At 45.4% G+C, this 7,569-nt stretch overlaps 1 non-coding gene across 1 annotated transcript; it reads left to right on the forward strand.

The window, feature by feature from the left end:
- The first annotated feature begins 6,948 nt into the window (after nt 1-6,948).
- Nucleotides 6,949-7,055, forward strand: LOC120251985. Its single transcript, XR_005533543.1, has one exon. It is a non-coding gene; the product is annotated as a small nucleolar RNA R71 (small nucleolar RNA).
- The last annotated feature ends 514 nt before the right edge of the window (nt 7,056-7,569 follow it).

Here is a 7,569-nt window from a genome sequence, read left to right on the forward strand (position 1 = left end):
GAGTGAGTCGAGAGGTACAGGAGCGTCCCTTTTCCCCTCCGGTGTGATAGATTCTACCTCTGTTCCTCGAGTTCTTTGCGGCCACAATAGAGTGATTGGGCTAAGGATGACCTTCCGCTGGGGCTTAATTGCGAGTGCAACGGAGTGAAGCATTGAGATGATTTTAGCATCTAGGGCTTAATTGTGGCTAGGGACCTTTCTTCTGGACCAAAGGGTTAGGTCTATAATTAGGAAGAGATTTATCAATTGGAATCCCCAGAGCTCATTGCAATTCTATGCGAGTGCGAGGTGTTGAGATTGTTCGATTTCTCCTCCGGGACATGTATAGAATTAGGCATGGTTGACCTTAGGTTTGGGACCATGTAGTTAAGGATGTCCACGACTCACCGTTGCATTAGTTAGGAAGCATAATAGAGAGTTCTTGCACTTGAAACTATTGTCCTAGGGGGAGCAATACCCGGGTAACCCATCTTTATGGATTGCCTTACCTTCTCCTCACCCGTGCTTTCTCTCTTGTTGTTTTTACTTTTGTTATTTCACATTACTTGACACACAAATCACTTTTCATCTTTCACTTAGCTAAGAGACAATATAAGTATTTTTATTCCCTGCTCCCTGTGGATACGATACCCCCACTCACCTGGGGAATTATTACTTCGACAACTCCGTGCACTTGCAGAATACCTGTCAACTCGCAACTAAGCCCCAGCGGAGGGTCATTCCTTAGCCCATTCACTCTATTGTGGCCGCAAAGAACTCGAGGAATGGAGGTAGAATCTATCACACCAGAGGAGAAAGGGGGTGCTCCTGTACCTCTTGACTCATCCTCTCAACCATCTCCAATCTCGCATCCGACCTATGTCTTCGCGTTTGAACCTTATCAAGATTTCCTCCAAAGTTGGTGCATTACGATCCACATTGGCTTCTTTCTCTAACATTCGTCTTCACAACCCAACCTACGTAAAAGAATATAGATGCACACATATGAATGCTAAAACCTGACAAAAGTAATGCAAATCATAAGTAAGGAACGGTTCGCATTCTTATCACACAAGCACTTATCAAACTCCCCCACACTTAAGCTTTTGCTTGTCCTCAAGCAAAAATTAAAACATTGTATGCATAGATGAAGTAAATATTGGAAGTGCTTGGCCTTAGGTTCACCAAAGCATGCAAAGAAAGCATTTTAATAGCAAGGGAAATTTCAACACTAAATACGAAAAACCAATGCTCTAGCTAAAAACTTGAATCAAAAAGGACAATAAACCCGAAATCGTGTAAGTGTGTGGACTCATTCAATCAACCCAAAGGTATACCCCTCAAAGCTCTAGGTATAAGGGACTTATTTATCTACAAAAAGTACCAGCAAATTCACATCGGTGGTAGCTTCACACATCCTCGAAGGTAGCCCTTTCCCAAGCGGCCGCTAAGGTGGCTTTCACACTTTCGAGGAGGTAGCTCTTCTACCGGGGTGGTAGCTTTCACACATCCCATGAGATAGCTCTTTCTCTCATTAGGGCATAACTAGTATCCGACTTATGAGAGTAGCTTCATACATCATGGGAGGTAGCTCTTTCCACCTAACAAGCATAACTAAACAATAAAACCATTTTGTTCCTTTCTCTTTTTCATTTTTTTTCGAGGTACACAAGAAACAAACTAAAAATAGTCCCTTTAACCTTAAACTGGAGTTTCTAAAAGAGTTTAAAGAGTGAGTAGTGCAACAAGTATAAATCGGGCAAAAATTCCATCAAATTCAAGCAAGAACTAGAGCATGAGAACATTCAATGTTAAAAAATTCTCCTAAACTAAAGAATACCATTGTTGCAACTAAGGTGAACCGTCATTGGCTATGTGAGCATATGTGTCAATCAAAAATAGTGTAAAAGATATGTGCACTATGAACTCCCCCCCACACTCAAGTTGTACATTGTCCTCAATGTACATATGCAAGCTCACTCAAAAGATAGTTATTAATGAAGTGCAAATGTGGGAGAAGCAATTGAAACAATACTCCCCTGACTCCTAGTGTTGCATTTGAATGGAGCTAAATCCTTGGGAGTGATGTTCCAACGGGTTGTGAAGCTCACACGGCCCACTTTGCCGTGTCCATGACTAGTTTTTAATTCCCATACTGACAAGACCATCTGCACGCATACACGAGTGGGTTCAGTAGAGCTTAATAAAAGAAAAATAAATTCGAGTATATAAAAGATAAACCAAGCAATACAACTCGAGACAAAACAAACTAAACTCAGAAGGAGAGTCCTTTCTGAGGATAACAAGTCCAAAAATAAAAGTGCACATAAAGAAAATAAATCAAGTGTTGGTGCCACGCTCTGGCTCCTCTGCTAGTGCTGCTGCTGGTGAGGAGGAACAATGTGGTGGATCCACCGATGCTGGAGCAGGTGATGGTGGAGGTGGTGAAGATGCCGAAGGGGCCTGAGGAGTCCTCGGTCACAGGACGAATGATGAGGTGATGTCTCGCTCTAAAATCTGCTATAGTGTGTCGAAACGTGCCATAAGCTCGGTGTACTGAGTGGCCTGCATAGCCCTCATCTCGGCAATCTCTGTCCGTACTAACCCCACCGCACTCTCGAGCCTCTTAAAGCTATCATGGGCCCGAGATGGTGATGACAAATGTACGGTGGGTGCGTCCTCTGCCACCGAATGTACCTCGGTCTCCATCAGTGCTGGCTGAGGCTCAAGAGCAAGCTGTGATGCCTCGGCCTCCTCAGCTGTCTCTGGAGCTGGTAGTACCAGAGCGTAAACCCCTGTCCGAACTCTGCGGACCATGGCCATCAACCTCATCGTCTCTAGGCTCAGGGGGTAGGTGTGCACGTCTCCTCGGCCCCACGAATTGTATCCAAGAGACCCATTCCCAGCACTAGTCTCGTAATGTAGGGACCTGAGAAGATCGCTCCTAATCGAGCATAATGCCCCTGATGACTAATGTACTCCGCGATGATGTGTCCTAAGTGAATCGGTATGTGCTGCACCATCGAGTACAAATATAGAAGCTCCTGCTGGCTCAGAACACTAGTGCTATCACCACGGCCACTCAACAACCTACTCATGATGGCATGTAAATATCGATATGCAGGTTGGGAGAGGCCAGTGGCCTTGGACACCCCTGGCTCATACTGGCCCTGACCACATAATGTCCTGTAGGCTCTCTGCGGGATCAAGGCGCCAGGATAATCTGTTGGTAACTGAGAATACTCCTCAGTGTCTGTTAATGCCTCCACGTACAAGCCAAGCATAATCAAAAACTGGGTGACGCTCAAGCAATGGTGGTGTCCAAGTGCTCTGAACTGAATGGCATCAAGACTATCGAAGCTCCCATATGATCTATCGAACTCGAATGAAGATAGAACCTCCAGTGCAAGTTCTCGGATGGCTGGCTCTCAAATTATCAATAACTGTCTCCAACCACCCGTGGAAACGAGATCCTCAACTTCTTCCGCAAACTCATCTCCCTGCTGCAGATCTCGCAATATACTCGTGTATAGAAAATGAGTCTGTCCGAACCTGAGTCTTGACAAGCGTTCATAGCGAACCTAATGCTCTGGAATCGCAAATCTAATGCCCTCAAGCTCAGGAGATGACTCACGCGGCCTCTTATCAGCTTTCTTCTTCGAACAAGGAGCCATAATCTGCAAAATTTTTGAAAGAAACCAATCAAACAAGTTTATAAAACAATGTTGCAGAAACCCACACGGTCATGTGGAATTTCCACACGCCCGTGTGGATCCACGGGGCGTGAAAACCGCACTACCGCGCCTCAAAAACCAACAATACAGCCAAAAATCATCTTCTAATTTCTTTCTAAACATGAATAATTGTTCTAATCATAGAGACGAAGCATTATTAGCTAAATTCATCAATGAAAATCATGAATTGACGAAGATAATAAAAAATAGGGCCTTACCGATGAGTCGAGAGGAAGAAACTTAGAGTCAGCCGGAAAACCTCGCAAAATTCATACTAAATCGGCGCTAGAGGGTCGGGAAGGAATAGAAGAATGTTCTCAGAGCGAGTGTGGGTGTGAAGATGAAGAAAACCGAAAAGATTTTAAAGAAAACCCGCAGCTCTTGAGTTTCTGTATATCCACACGGGCGTGCGGAAATTACCCACGCCCATGTGACTCCACAAGAGAGCTTCACTGGGGCTGATACACGCCCATGTGCGCTCTCGGGATAACACTCTGAACACATCCACACGGCCGTGCGTAAATTAGCCACGCCCGTGTGCCCGACCCACAAGGGCAGCCACATGCCCCTGTGCGCTATCTATTCAACTGAGAGAATTCTCTATGTGTTTCCCACGCAAGTGCGGAGAATCCACACGCCGTGGATATTCAGCAGCGCAACTCACAGAGGCATTCACACGCCCCTGTGCGCTCTCGGGATAGAGAAGGGATCATCTGCAGAATCTCGCACGGGCGTGTGAAAAATACCCACGCCCGTGTGTAGGTTACACAGTTGCCCAAAGGGGCGAGTTCACACCCCTGTGTGCTCTCAGGAAAATGTGCTAAGTCTCTGCAGATTGACACATGCCCATGCAGAAATTCCGCACGGCCGTGTGATAATCGCAGGGTCACTCACAGGGGCGAGTTCACGCCCCTGTGTCTTCTCTGGATGAGCTCGCAATACAACCCCACAGGCGTGTGGAAATTCAACACGCTCGTGTGTTTTCTCTGGATGACCTAGAAAACTCTGCAGGCTCTGCAGAAATTTTCTGAATATGTTACACATTCAGAGCCTGCCCTTTTACTAGTGAAAAACAATAAAAACAAGCGCAAGCGACCAAATCTTCACCAAATCCTCATGAAAACACATGATTATATAAAAATCCACCAAGATGAATGTAGCACAACTAGTTCAAAATGAGGACACCAACACTCAACAAGTTATTCACGCAAAACTAACTACAACTAGCAAAAATAGTAAACACTTGGGTTGCCTCCCAAGAAGTGCTTATTTTACATCACTAAGCTTGACGTACCTTTGTCTTACCTCACGGGGGTTCATAGATGAAAGTTGCCCTCTTTCCCATGGCTTGAAAGCATGATGAGCAAAGTCTCTTGAGAGTAGAGGGTGAATTGTCGGGCTTGGGACCACCTAGCAATGGTTCATCGAACTCACTCGGCTTGCGCACACCTCCAATAGTCTTGGAGTGTTTCCGAAGGCATCTCCTCACCCTCTTCATTTTCCGGATCACCTTCTTCAAGATCCCCGGGGTAGACGGTACCTCTTCATTCAAACCAAGCATCATTACTTCTTCAATCTCCCCGTCTTGGTCGAACAAACCCTCATATGGGTCCGGATTAAACATTTCCTGCACGTATTCATCAATAATCTCATCAGTAGTGTCTAGAAAATATAAAGTATCATTAAAGTCAAGAGAATGCCGCATGGCTTCAGCGAGGCAGTATGTGAGCTTGTCATCTCCAACTCTTAGAGTTAGCTCCCCGCCATCTATGTCAATCAATACCTTGGAAGTTCGCAAGAACGGCCTCCCAAGTATCAAGGGTACATCCGCATCCTCATCGACGTCTAGCACCACAAAGTCGATTAGAAATATGTACTTGTCCACCTTGACAAGCACATCTTTGATGATGCCCCTCGGATGTCGTACCGTTCGGTCCGCCAATTGCAAAGTCATCCGAGTAGGCCTAGGCTCTCCCAAGCCTAGTTTCTGAAAGAAGGTGTATGGCATGACGTTGATGCTTACCCCTGCATCTGCCAATGCCATCTTTTCACCTAGATTGCCAATGTTGCACGGAATGATAAAGCTTTCCCGCGTCTTTCTTCTTATTCGGCATATTCCTTTGCAAGACCGCCGAGCAAGATGCATCTAGAATCACAGAAGCACTCTCCTCTAACTTCCTCTTGTTGGTCAACAAATCTGTCAAGAACTTAGCATACTTAGGCATTTGAGACAATGCCTCAACAAAAGGGATGTTGATGTGCAGTTGCTTGAATAGACTTAGGAACTTCTTGTATTGCTCATCCGCTTGGTCATTCTTCAACCTTGAGGGGTAAGGAATTCTTGGCTTGAAAGGTGGAGGTGCCACCTCCTTCTCTTTGCTTATTCCTTCTTCAACCTCTATGACCTCGGGTGCATTTACATTGGGCCTCTCACTTGGAACCTTATCTTCAACCTCACGACCAATTCTCAAAGTGATTGCCTTCACATGCTCACTAGGATTCATCTCGGTATTGCTCGAGTAAGCTTCCTTGTGGTCTCTCCGCTAGAGACTTCACGATTTGTCCAACTTGGTTCTCAAGATTGTGCAAGGACGCAGTGTGATTACGAAGTATGGCCTCAACTGATTCAAACATCGAATTTGAAGATTGCACAAATCTAGTTAAGGCCTTCTCTAAGTCAGTCATATGGGTCTCCAAGCCAGAAACTCTGTTCTCAACGGTTGGGGCTTGTTGTTGTTGGAAACCCGACGGCCCCATGGCCTTCTGTGGACCTTGATTGCTCCATGAAAAATTGGGATGATTCTTCCAACCCGAATTGTAGGTGTTGCTATATGGATTCCCTTGGTTCCTCATTGCATTACCCACAAAATCAACCTTCTCATCTGAAGATACATCACCAATGGAGATCGGGCAATCGGAGGAAGCATGTCCTCCTCCACATCCGCTATAAGTTGTCATGGCCGCCACTCTATTCGAAGTTAGAACATCTAACTTCTTACTCAATGATTTGACTTGAGCTGCCAATGAAGTTACCGCATCTATCTCATGGAGCCCGGTCACTTTCTTCTTCTCTCTAACATTCCACTGGTAGCTATTTACACCCATTTCTTCAATAAGTTGTCGGGCTTCATCGGGGGTCTTGCTACCTAAGGTACCTCCTGCTGCCATGTCCAAAAGTTTTCATGTACTCGGATTCAAACCGTTATAAAAGGTCTGAACAATCATCTACTCCGGGAATCCGTGTTGTGGGCATTTGCGCAAGAGCTCCTTGAACCTCTCCCACGTCTCAAATAGAGACTCCAATTCTGATTGTACAAAGGATGAGATTTCATTCCTAAGCTTTGCAGATTTTCCGGGAGAGAAATAACGGCCAAGAAAAGCTTCTACCATCTCGTAGCATGTGGTGATCGAGGCTTTAGGTAATGAGTGTAGCCATTGCTTTGCTCTCCCCTTTAGGGAAAATGGGAAGGCTCTCAACTTGATGGAATCATCCGTCACTCCGTTTATCTTGAGCATATCACACACCACGAGAAAGTTATCTATGTCACTGTTTTGATCCTCATCGGCCAAACTATTGAACTGTGCGGATTGCTACAACATGTGGATGAATGCCGACTTTAGCTCGAAGTTCTGAGCTGTAATCGGGGAACGCACAATGCTCGATAGTTTCCCCAATACTGAAGGTCTAGCATAATCAGAGAGTGTCCTCTGCTGCTCATTTTGTTCTGCCATATTGTCTGAACCTTCAACTTCCAAATCAGCTAAATTAGACGGTTCTTCCACAGGTTCTTTCCCTTTTCTTCTAAGTGTTCTTTCGAACTCGGGATCTCCTTCAATCAATATTGAGGGGTTCCTT

Source organism: Dioscorea cayenensis, chromosome 20 (assembly GCF_009730915.1).
Source record: "Dioscorea cayenensis subsp. rotundata cultivar TDr96_F1 chromosome 20, TDr96_F1_v2_PseudoChromosome.rev07_lg8_w22 25.fasta, whole genome shotgun sequence".
In the NCBI taxonomy this organism is placed as follows: domain Eukaryota; kingdom Viridiplantae; phylum Streptophyta; class Magnoliopsida; order Dioscoreales; family Dioscoreaceae; genus Dioscorea; species Dioscorea cayenensis.